Source organism: Pelophylax lessonae, assembly GCF_965119305.1.
Source record: "Pelophylax lessonae genome assembly, chromosome: 2".
Lineage (NCBI taxonomy): Eukaryota > Metazoa > Chordata > Amphibia > Anura > Ranidae > Pelophylax > Pelophylax lessonae.
The window spans coordinates 697,266,336-697,279,758 of NC_138769.1; positions in this window are offsets into that span (position 1 = coordinate 697,266,336).

Consider the following 13,423-nt stretch of genomic DNA (forward strand, 5'->3'; position numbering starts at 1 on the left):
AAGTTACAATAGAGATTTGTCCATCCGCAATGTGCAGCGTGGATGAAGGAATCTGTATAGCCTGGAGGCTGAACAGAAAAAATTCTATATGTACCGTATCTGACCACCCTTCTCACGCCTTTGCCTGCAAGTTCAATGAAGACAAATATTTATCAGGATTATTTCATGAACAAAAAACTTTGAGCAGGACAGTCCCACATATATCGCCGCACTCTGTCCAGATCTTTTTTACTTCTTGGATACTACAGCAACAAAATAAACAGTATTACATTTTACAAGCAAAGCAGCATTCTTTGCGGACTCCCTCCTACAATGCAAATATTGAGTAAAGGTGAATGCTATCAACCCAGCTGTGCTCAAAAAAATAGAATTAACATTGGCCACTTAGTCACCTATGTGTGGGCAGCCAGACACTGCGAGAGGATGGACACTACCCTGGGGGAAATGTCATACAAGCTCTACGTAATGTGCTCTGTGTAAGCTCAGGGAATTGTAAAAAAAACTTTCTCAGATATTATTTGGAAATTGGTAAAGATGAATTCCAGGCATGGATATTTTTACATAGTTACATAGTTACCTTGGTCCATCTTGAAACAATGGAAATATGCATATACCATACCTGGCTGATCTATGAGGAAGCTGCAAATCACTGCAGCAGGCACCTCATTGTGATGTCACCATTCCAACCAGTAGCGTCACTATGGGGGTGCGGATCGCACCCGAATAACACCAGCCAAAGGAGTGACACCCAAGCCATGGTGCCGCTGTCAGTGTCTCCAGCAGAAGCCATCTGCAAGAGGCAGGGCAGCTCAGGATAGAGAGCAGTAAGGTTGAAATAAGGTTTAAAAACACTGGTATATATTATATAATACATTGTATACATACAGAGTACATTAAATATTACATTGTATACATATAGTATATGATATATAATACATTGTATACATACAGTATATATTATATAATACATTATATACATACAGTATATATTATACAAAACATTGTATACATACTGGCTACATTATATAACACATTGCATACATACTGTATATATTATAAAATACATTATATACATGCAGTATATATTATATAATACATTGTATACATACAGGATTCATTATATAATACATTGTATACACACAGTATATATTATATAGATCATTGTATACATACTGGATACCTTATATAATACATTGCATACATTCAGTATATATTATATACCACATGGTATACATACAGTATATACTATATAATACATTGTATACATACTGGATACATTATATAATACATTGCATACATACAGTATATATTATATACCACATGGTATACATACAGTATATACTATATAATACATTGTATACATGCAGTATATATTATATAATACACTGTATACATACAGTATATATTATAAAATACATGTTATACATGCAGTATATATTATATAATACCACACTTGTATAAAGTACTCGAAACCCATACTTGAGTAAAATAACAGTGCTCGATCAAAAAGTGACTTGAGTAGAAGTGGAAGTGCTCGATCAAAAAATGACTTGAGTAGAAATACTAAAGTATTCAACATTTTTTGTACTTAAGTATTGCAAGTAGTTTTTTTTTTTTTTTAATTTTGCTACTCAAGTACTGAAAGTAAAAGTACAAGTACTGTGTTATGTAGTTTTTAAAGAAAGAAGTCAAAAGTTTGAACATCATATTGTTTTTATTGTTTTTATTATTTCAATGATTAACCTAAAGGACAATCACAATTCCTTTGGCTGTACACATGACATTATACACATTTTTTTGAGCTTCATGAAACCTGCCATCTACTGTTCTGGCAGTGGTCATTTTTATAATTGTAACGAGTAACTATGCATATCGGAGTAGAAGTATTGAAATCATCGAAAAAATGTAGTGAAGTAAAAGTGGAAGTAGGAGAAAAAAATTCTACTCTAGGAAAGTACAGATACCGCCTTTCGGTACTTAAGTACAGTAGTGAAGTAGTTCTACTTAGTTACTATACATCTCTGTATAATACATTGTATACATACAGTATATATTATAAAATACTTTTTATCTTTTTCTCCTTGCTGGACATAAACTGTGTGTAAAAAAGATGTTGATAAAATAGCTAGATCAGGATTTGATCTAGGTCAGTCAGGGTTAGTGCCGGTTCACACCAACGCGGCACGACTTCGGGGGCGACCTGTGAAGTCGCGTACAGCGCGACTTCGGCGCGACTTGCACGGACTTCACAGAATGAATGTCTATGCAAGTCGCTCCAGGTTGCCCCGAAGTAGTACAGGACCCTTTTTGTAAGTCGGAGCGAATTGTGTCGCTCCTATTAGAACGGGTCCTGTACCACACAATGGGACCGCGACAGACCACGACTTGTCAGGCTGGCAAGTCGCCTGACAAGTCGTATTAGTGTGAATGGGCTCTTAGAGTTAGGGTCAAAGCTCATGGTCAGAGTCAAAGGTCAGGGTCAGTATACTTTAGGTAGGGTTTTAACAAAGCATATTTTTACTCTAGTATCAGTGTCAGTTAACATAAGTGTGTTTTGGGTAGGATAAAAAAGCGAAAAGTGCTTGTTTCTAGGCTCTATTATGGGTACATACAACAAATAACACACACATAAGTGGTATCGCTTCAATTGTCAGGTGCAGGAGAATTTATTTTGGGCTGTTTTTTGGTGGTATGTTATGGTAATAGCAGGAAATATTCAGCCAGATTTTTAAAAAATGGATTTTTGTAAAATCTTACCGTAAAATCCTTTTCTCTTAGCTCATTGACAGACGTAGTCCTCGGTGATACACCACCTTCGGGTTATGTTGCCTCCACAGGAGCAGGACTAGACAGGAAATTAAAAAGCTCTGGCCACACCCTAGGGGCAGTCCCAGAGGGTATATCCTCTCTCTCTCTGCCTCAGCAAATCAGTTATGTGAAAAAGCAGTCTTTAGAGATTTTAACCCAACCCAACTCAAAAACAGAGGGGCGGGGACTACGTCTGTCAATGAGCTAAGAGAAAAGGATTTTACGGTAAGATTTTACAAAAATCCATTTTTCTCTAGCGCTCATTGACAGACGTAGTCCTCGGTGATACACCACCTTCGGGACGTCCCAGAGCAGTATCACAAATGAGGGGTGGGAAAATGGAAATCAAATCCCAATCTAGAAGGCCCAACCGGTGCCAACTAGAAGTTTACAATGCTCATCCTTAATGATGAGACTCAACAAAAAAGAAAAAATTTTTTTTTTTTTTTTTTCAAACAGAAAAAAACCCTCGAGGTAGACCACCGGTCTCCTCAAATTGCGGCCTGCAAAACCTTGCGGCCAAATGAGGCATCCGCCGATGCAGTCACATCAATTTTATAGAATTTTGTAAAGGTATGTACCGACGACCAGGTGGCCGCCTTACATACCTGGACCACTGACGCCTGATGGCGAAAGGCCCAGGAAGTACTGAGCGCTCGAGTGGAGTGCGCCCTAACAGGGAACGGAGGACTCTGACCCTTAATAGAATAAGCCTGTACCACCGTTTGTCTAATCCATTTGGCAATGGTCGCGGCAGATGCAGGCAAACCCTTTCTGGGGCCATCCGTGATCACAAAAAGTGAATCCGTCTTACGGAATGATTCCGTAGCTTTCAGGTATACCCTGATTGCCCGAACCACATCTAAGGAATGCAACGCATGTTCCCGATGATGCTTGGGCTGAGGACACAAGGAAGGTAGTACAATATCTTCATTCAGATGAAAATCTGAAACCACCTTAGGAAGAAAAGATGGCTTAGGATGAAGTACTACCTTATCCCTATGAATCACTAGGTATGGGGACTGGCATGATAATGCAGCCAGTTCTGACACCCTGCGAGCAGAAGTAATAGCCACCAAGAAGGCCACCTTCTGGGATAAAGTAAGCAAGGGAATCTCCCTGATGTTTTCAAAGGGAGGTTTCTGTAGAACCGACAAAACCAAATTAAGATCCCAGGGCGGTAAGGGCGCGCGGACTGGAGGAGCCAGGTGCCGCACCCCCTGGATGAAATTCCGCACCAAGGACTTGGTAGCTAAAGGTTTCTGAAAGAAGATTGCTAATGCTGAAACTTGACCCTTGATGGTGCTCAAGGCTAGCTTCTGCTCAACCCCTTGTTGCAAAAAGGCCAATATTCGAGTCACCGAATAGGTACGTGGAGGAAATCCTAAAGATTCGCACCACGCAATATAAGTCTTCCATGTGTGATAATAGACCTTGCTGGAAGTCGCTTTCCTTGCTTTAATAAGGGTAGGAATGACTGAAGTAGACAAACCTCTGTCCTTCAGTACTTGGGTCTCAATGGCCAGGCCATTAAACCCAGCGACTGTAAAGCATGATGGTAAATTGGTCCTTGAGACCACAGACACTCCCTGAGACGAAGTTCCCACGGAACGTCTGCGACTAGCATGTCCAAGTCGGCCAGGCCGGCTTGAGGAGGCCAGCCTAGAATTTCTAGGACTACTGGCGCTGATAGAATCTGAACCAGGCGTCCCTAGAGGTATCTGGCCCCGACCATCCGAGAAAGTCTGGTCGTTTTCTGTTCCCACACATTTATCAGATACCTGATTGTTATCAGGAAGGGTGATCTTTTCTGGTTGAACCTCAGGGACCGAAGTCACCCGACTAGAGGCTACTTGGCCTATCTGGTCAACCAGATCCGATTCCTGTGAGGTATAGGGACTAATCTTAGGAAAAAGGTAAAGGAAAAGATCTATTCAGGGAACGGTAACTACCGCTTCCTGTAGTACTTAAATGTTGGAAGGGAAGAATCGCACCGGTAGTAGTGGTTGAAGCTCGATCTAATGTCCTGAATACCGGTGAAAACGTCCCCCCACCCTGAAACCGGGTGGGGGCGCACCTTCAGGCTGTGTACTCCTTTGCTTCGGGTTTGGCTGGGTTGGTCCTCTGCTTGTCCGACCAGCCCTTCTTGAACCCTCCTGGAGAAGTCTTGCCTTTCCCGCTAGTACCAGCCGGGCGCCCTTTATGGGCGGTAAAGAAAGGTCCTCGCTTGTTGCGAGGTCCCTTAGCTTTAGCAGCCTGTGGCAAAAAAGTGCTCTTGCCCCCAGTGGCATCCTTGATGATTTCATCTAGGTTGGCCCCAAATAGACGATTCCCCTGAAAAGGGAGATTTGTCAAGGTCTTTTTGGAACCTAGGTCAGCTGACCAGCATTTTAACCACAGCACACGTCTGAGGATCACCGCTGACATAGATGCATGCCCTAATAAGGGAGTAGTGTCCAAGGCTGCGTCACAGATAAACTGTAGCCCTTGTATAATCTGTTCCATCAAATCAGATGTCTCCTGGGGAATATCTTTTCCCCTAAGGTCTCCTATCAGAGAGAAGATGGTGCGGGACTCTGCTTCCATCTTTCGATCCACCGGATCCTTTAAGGACGAAGTGTCCTCCACTGGGATAACCGTGGCTTTATTCAGCCTGGAAATAGGTGGATCCACCACTGGTGGTACCGTCCATTTCTTAATGATGGATTCCTCAAACGGATAGCGTCTAGCAATACGCTTGGAAATAGTAAAGGTACGTTTAGAATGCTCCCATTCTCCTTTAATCTGATTACCGAAACATTTGGGTACAGGAAAAACCTTCACCGTTTTGATGGGCTAATTAGTACCAAAAGGAATCTCTGTTTCAGTTGCCTCTGCCGGTAAAGCCTCAAGTTTTAAGGTTTCCTGCACTGCCACAACTAGTGCGTCCACCAATGCTTCTTCCTGAATTATAGCAGGAGAAGAAGCGTCCTCCTCACTGTCTGAGGGGGCTTTACCTGGGATAACAGCCTTTGCAGAGGAACCTGCAACTGCAGTGACCATCTCTGAATCAGAGTCAGAGGTGTCAGATAGTATAGGGGTAGGCGGGGGTCGCTTCCTTGACCCCCGTCCCTGACAGGCCGCCTCCACCCGAGCCACCATAGACTCCAAAATTGCTGTAAATGACTCTACACTCTGTGCACCGGCGGGTCCCGTGGCCCCCTCGAGGGAAACAGGTGGGGGAATATGTGTGGCAGGGTCCATGATAATTCCAGTCACTTCCTGGATAATATAATTCAAAAATAAAAAACTTTTTTTTTTTTTTTTTTTTCAGACCCCCAGCGCCACAAAAAGCCCCTTAGTGTTACCTGCTAGGGATCCCCATCGATCGAGAGAGAGAGAGAGATAGACCCCCAGGCTCACCACTTGATGCTCAGAGTTTAACTGCAACAGGTTACAGCGCTGTCTTGACAAACAGGAAGTCTTTTGGCTGGCTGCCCAGGAAGAAAGGAGGCGGCTCCGCCCCTCTGCACGCCTTCCGGCGCCTCCCCTAGCTCCACGAGGTGTTTGGATCACCTCAAACATGGCCGCCCCCATGCTGGAGACACGAGGCTACGCCAAAATGGCGGCTCGTGCGATCCAGCAAAAAAAATGGCGGCGGCCTGTACTGAATAGCGGTGTGCTGCAGGGCACACAACACTCTCTCTGCATGGGGATTTGGCGTGGTTGGCGGTACCGGCCCTGGCGGACCGCATGGCCATTCGGGAGGCCTGCTAATAGCTGGAGATCTGATTAGGAAGGCAGTCTACATGTCCGTGGCTTCTGACTGGTAGGTAGCTTATTCTTATCACCGTAAGATTCCCAGAATGCCACAGATTATAATCTTTTTAACATGTATACAATTAGATTGTTAGCTCCCAAACCAAGCCTCCTGGCTTTTTGCACATAAAATCACACTCAAAGTAGGAGGATCTGTGTCATTTATAGGATAGAGAGGGACTCTATCTTACCATACAGAGAGGGGCCCGCGTTCACCACAAGACCCGTCAGGGGAAAAGGGGGAACATACTACTCACCATACCGGAACCAGGCGGGCACCAACTCCTGACAGTACCCCTCTCCACCGGGGCGGGAGGGCTGTCCACCGATATGGACGCCGTGACTCATGGTCTTTGGCGTTTCAGCGAGACGTTTAACTCGCGGGGTCAGTCCTTTAATGGGACTTTGTCGCGGCCGACCCAGCGCGGAGCTATGGCCTGCACGCGCTCGTAGGCTGAACTGGGGTGACCACCGGATCTCAACATCCAGCCCGTCGCCCAGTTCAGCTTTCTTGCTTGAAGATCTCACAGGAACACTGGAGAAAAAAAGCTGTCTAAAAAATCCTTTAAGAAAAAAATCTTGCCAGGACCTAAGATCCCAGCAAGGTACTCCTAACTAGACAGAAAATAACTGATTTGCTGAGGCAGAGAGAGAGAGGATATACCCTCTGGGACTGCCCCTAGGGTGTGGCCAGAGCTTTTTAATTTCCTGTCTAGTCCTGTTCCTGTGGAGGCAACATAACCCGAAGGTGGTGTATCACCGAGGACTACGTCTGTCAATGAGCGCTAGAGAAAAATACACATTTTTTACTATTTTGTGTCAGTTTTCCTATATTTTTATGAATGAATACAAGGCTTCTTCTGATAGGCTGAGGTGGAGAGGCAGGCGGATGATGTCACAATTTCTACCTCAGCCAATCAGAAGACACCTTGCATTCATTCATAAAAATACAAGGTATGCTGTGCATGGCTCAGTTTTATTCCGGGAATGGGAAGGAAAGTCCCCGGCTCGTACCACTGCCTGAACGCATCGCTTTATACTGTGTGTAGCAAAGGCTACATACAATTTTTTTTTTATTTCAAGAAAATTATTTTTATGCATTTTTAAGGCTACATACAGTTTTTTTTACATCGCAAACAGCAGCCGAATCCCTTAGTAAAGGAAATAGTTTGTTTAGGCCAGCTTGGCCCAATCAAACTAATTAAAGTAACAGCAAACCTGGAATTGGGCTTCAAAAATATGTGCAATTTGCATTTTTGCCAGTTTGCCAGGGTTTCACACTAATTCGCTGGTTACTATTTTTAACTGGGTAACTGGGCACTGTGGAAGTTGAAGATGCCATGCAAGCATGATAGAAATACTATGTACAAAGAACTGATTTTGCTCACTGGCTAACAACATCTGCCAACAAGTTTCTAAGGGCGGCGTTACCCTGTAAGTAGATTGTTCCTCTTACCCTATAATCTAATGTACTAAAAATATAAATTGGAGATGCTCTTTAAAGATATGTCTGTTAGCATTCGTCTTACAAACAGCTGTGCAGTGTGTGCCAAGCTCTAAAATGAAGATTATCTTCTAACTGACCCGTCACACTGGGCATATTATCTACCGCAAAATGCTGCACCAACAAGCCAAAACTCCACCCGAGTTTTCACAGGAAACCACTGACCACCCAACCAACAGAACTGAGTCCAGGACTGCATGTATGATTATTTGTTTGTGCCAATTAGAAGGCTCACAAAATCACCACGTAAAGCTCAGTTATTTTTTATGTTTAAAGAGGTATTAAAACCAAAAAAATAAATATAATACATTGCTGTATATACAGTAAACCCCTAATGGTGATGGCTGCATCACTTTTTTTTTTTTTATTTTTTATGCACTTCTGGAAGAATGGTCAAACATTCCCATAGACACTCCTAAACCTTGTGGACAGCCTTCTCAGAAGAGTTGAAGCTGTTATAGCTGCAAAGGGTGGGCCAACTCACTATTGAACCCTATGGACTAAGACTGGGATGCCATTAAAGTTCATGTGTGTGTAAAGGCAGGCGTCCCAATACTTTTGGTAATATAGTGTGTATACTGTATATATAAAGTTTTACAGGGAGAAAGCACCAACAGGTAAAGATAGTAATGTATGAATATAACCAGGTGTGTCCCCCAAAACACCATAATAAGTACACATATAAAGGGGTTACAGCACAGAGAAAATAATTGCTCCAAGCGGAGATTAATGTGATTGTAAATGTTCCTTTTTTTTTTTTTTTAAATAACAAACATGTCATACTTACCTGCTATGTGCAATGGTTTTGCACATCGCAGCCCCCTTCCTCCTCTTCTGGGGTTCTTTGCCAGTGCTCCTGGCTCCTCCTCTTCTTGGTGTGTCACCATAGGAAGTCGCTTCCTATAGTGGCACACCTGCGGGCTCGATCCTGAGCCACGCTGCCTGCGTCCATAGACACAGACAATGTGGCTCGGCCCCGTCCCTTGCTCCCTTGTCCTAGGCTTTGATTGACTGCAGCAGGAGCCAATGGCTCCAGCTGCTGCTTACCTGTCCAGTGGGGAGGGAGAGAGAGAGGAAGGAGCCGCTGCTCTTGGGTATAGCGATTGATAGTGATCGGGCTCAGGTAGGAAAAAAGGGGGGGGGGGTATCCTGTGCGCAGAAGGTTTTTTACCTTAATGCAGAGCATGTATTTACGTAAAGAAAAATGTTGCCTTTGGAACCACTTTAGGCAGCTTCAGGAATCCCAACCCTTCTAAAAAGCCTTAGGATATTTTTTCATATATACAGTATATCTATCATAAACACATATATACAGTATATCTATCATAAACACATATGTACATTATATCTATCATAAACACATATGTACAGTATATCTATCATAAACACATATGAACAGTATATGGGGTAGATATATTTGTTCATTACATATGAAGGGTTTGCTTCCTGCTTAGTATTGCAGCACACTAGTGACCTGCTGTACTTCTTTGTTCTCTTTCTCTCTCTCCCTATCTGCCTTCCTCTTTCTTTCTTTCTTTCTTTATTTCTTTCTTTCTTTCTCTTGTTCTCTTTCTTTTTTTCTCTTTTTCTTTATTTCTTCCTCTTTCTTTCTTTTTCTCTTTCTTTAGTTTTTTCTCTCTCTTTCTTTCTTTCTTTCTTTCTTTCTTTCTTTCTTTCTTTCTTTCTTTCTTTCTTTCCTTCTTACTCTCTCTCTCTTTCTTACTTTCTCTCTTTCTTTCTTTCTTTCTTTCTCTTTCTTTCTTCCTTCCTCTTTCTTTCTTGCTCTCTCTCTCTTTCTTGCTCTCTCTCTCTCTCTCTCTCTCTCTCTTTCTTTCTTTCTTTCTTTCTTTCTTTCTTTCTCTCTCTCATTCTCTTTCTTTCTTTCTCTCATTTTTTTCTTTTTTTTCTTCCTCTTTTTTTCTTTCTCTTTCATTCTTTCTTTTTTTCTTTCTTTCTTTTTTTGCTCTCTCTCTTTCCTTTTTTCTTTCTCTTTCTTTCTTTCTCTTTCTTTTCTTTCTTTATTCCTCTTTCTTTCTTTCCTTCTTACTCTCTCTCTCTTTCTTACTTTCTCCCGTTCTCTTTCTTTCTTTCTCTCATTTTTCTATTTTTTTTCTTCCTCTTTCTTTTTTTCTTTCTTTCTTTCTTTCTTTCTTTCTTTCTTTCTTTCTTTCTTTCTTTCTTTCTTTCTTTCTTTCTTTCTTTCTTTCTTTCTCTTTCTTTCTCTTTCTTTATTTCTTTCTCTTTCCTTCTTTTTTGCTTTATTTCTTTCTTTCTTTCCTTCTTTCCTTCTTTCTTTCTTTCTTTCGTTCTTTCTTTCTTTCTTTATTTCTTTCTCTTTCTTTCTTTTTTTTGCTTTTTTTCTTTCTCTTTCTTTTTCTGTCTTTCTTTCTTTCGTTCTTTCTTTCTTTCTTTCTTTCTTTCTTTCTTTCTTTCTTTCTTTCTTTCTTTCTTTCTTTCTTCCTTCCTTTCTTTCTTTCTTTCTTCCTTTTTCTTTCTTTCTTTATCTGCTCCCCTCCCTCTTTCCTTTCCTCCCTCTCTTTCTCTCTATGTAAGTCTGTATAGAAGTTTCAGCAATCAAATATGAAACAGCAAGCAATAATCTAAAAGTCCTTCTTACTCTCTCTCTCTTTCTTACTTTCTCTCGTTCTCTTTCTTTCTTTCTTCCTCTTTCTTTCTTTCTTTTTTTTCTTTCTCCCGTTCTCTTTCTTTCTTTCTCTCATTTTTCTATTTTTTTTCTTCCTCTTTCTTTTTTTCTTTCTTTCTTTCTTTCTTTCTTTCTTTCTTTCTTTCTTTCTTTCTTTCTTTCTTTCTTTCTTTCTTTCTTTCTTTCTTTCTCTTTCTTTATTTCTTTCTCTTTCCTTCTTTTTTGCTTTATTTCTTTCTTTCTTTCCTTCTTTCCTTCTTTCTTTCTTTCTTTCGTTCTTTCTTTCTTTCTTTATTTCTTTCTCTTTCTTTCTTTTTTTTGCTTTTTTTCTTTCTCTTTCTTTTTCTGTCTTTCTTTCTTTCTTTCTTTCTTTCTTTCGTTCTTTCTTTCTTTCTTTCTTTCTTTCTTTCTCTTTCTTTATTTCTTTCTCTTTCCTTCTTTTTTGCTTTATTTCTTTCTTTCTTTCCTTCTTTCCTTCTTTCTTTCTTTCTTTCCTTCTTTCTTTCTTTCTTTATTTCTTTCTCTTTCTTTCTTTTTTTTGCTTTTTTTCTTTCTCTTTCTTTTTCTGTCTTTCTTTCTTTCTTTCTTTCTTTCTTTCTTTCTTTCTTTCTTTCTTTCTTTCTTTCTTTCTTTCTTTCTTTCTTTCTTTCTTTCTTTCTTTCTTTCTTCCTTCCTTTCTTTCTTTCTTTCTTCCTTTTTCTTTCTTTCTTTATCTGCTCCCCTCCCTCTTTCCTTCCCTCCCTCTCTTTCTCTCTATGTAAGTCTGTATAGAAGTTTCAGCAATCAAATATGAAACAGCAAGCAATAATCTAAAAGTCAAAACAAAGATGGCAACTTGCTAAAACAAACAAAAAAAGCACTATATATTTTTTTTAATAACACATACTTTCCGAGATCCACGCCTATGCTCTTGTATAAATAAGCACTATTATCTTTATTCCAGTTTATTGTGGCCAGGATCTAATAATGGGACAGGCTGTGTTCATCACTCGGCATCATGACAGCCGTGGACAGGAAACAGGAAGCTCCCAACGTGCCAACAAACTTGTCTTATATTCAAACTTCCTATACTTTATACTGTGTTCTGTAGATGATACCAGTAATAACTTATCTGCTCTGTGTGCTGGGTGAAATATCATCCTTCCAATGGCCAGATGAAAGAACACAGGAAGAGAGTTTTATGAAAACAGAATTTATCCTGTGCAACATATTTGCCAGCATTTAAAAAAAAATAATATCTAGGGATGCTCTGTAACTGGGGCAGCATCTAAAATTCATAGTCTCAGTGCTGTCTTGGAGGACTGCAATCCAGTCGTGGCATCAGGGCCGTCTTTAACACAGGGCAAAAAAGGGGCATCTGCCCCAGGCCCAGTCAATGTTGTGAGGTCCAAAGCAGCTGCCTCTTGAGCCCACACTGCCTGCAAATAGTTGATAAGTGAATTCAGGATGGCCCAGGAAAATGTTTGCCCAGGGTCCAATCGATATTAAAGACAGCCCTGGCCACAAGCTTTAAAGGTCTTTTTACCTTATGGTACTTAAGACCCACTATCTCTGGTGAGTGCATACCCCCCATTATTCCATAAGGTCATGCCCAAGTACCAGCAGTTGGACTACTGGAGGACCCAGCACAAAGCACCTGCACTTTCCTTCACCTGGCACTGAAGTTTTATATTCTTGCACCAAAGTCACTTATGAACTGTTTATTTGGACATTCTTTAGAACAATTTTTGGCACTAATTTTGCACCTTATAATAACAAAGGTTTTTTACTAAGATTGATTTTTACTGTGATCCATTTATGAAAATTAATTGTGAATATCACTGTTTTACTACTATTTTAGTCACGTGTTTTACACAAAATTCCATATTTACTTACATATATTTTTACATATTTTACCACTTGATTGCCATTTTTACTATCCAGGGTATGAACAAGCAATTGCCCATCCCTGAATAGTATCAGCAAGCGCTATAATAAATCCCACTATCCTGGGTTATAATTTCATAACTTATCTGCCTCCCTAAAAATGTTTTAGTTTTCTTTTTAAGGTTCAGGATTTATGGATTTATATGAAATACTGTTTTAAAAAAATCCCTGATTTTATTACAGGTTGATACAGTGCGTCTAGAAAGTTGTTCAGAGAGCTTTACTTTTTCCACATTTTGTTATGTTACAGCCTTATTCCAAAATGGATTACAATCATTATTTTCCTTAAAATTCTACAAACAGTACCCCATAATGACAACGTGAAAGAAGATGGTTTAAAATCTTTGCAAATTTATTAAAAAATAAAAATCACACGAAAATCACGTGCATAAATATTCATAGCCTTTGCCATAACACTCAAAATTGAGGTCAGGTGCATCCTGTTTCCACTGATCATCCTTGAGATGTTTCTACAACTTGATTGGAGTCCACCTGTGGTAAATTCAGTTGATTGGACATGATTTGGAAAGGCACACACCTGCCTATAAAAGGTCCCACAGTTAAAAGTGCATGTTAGATCACAAACCAAGCCATAAAGTCCAAGGGATTATCTATAGACCTCAGAGACAGGATTATATGGAGGGACAGAACATTTTTTGCAGCATTAAAGGTCCCCATGAGCACAGTACCCTCCATCATCCATAACTGGAAGAAGCTTGAAACTACTAGAGTAGGCCGCCTGG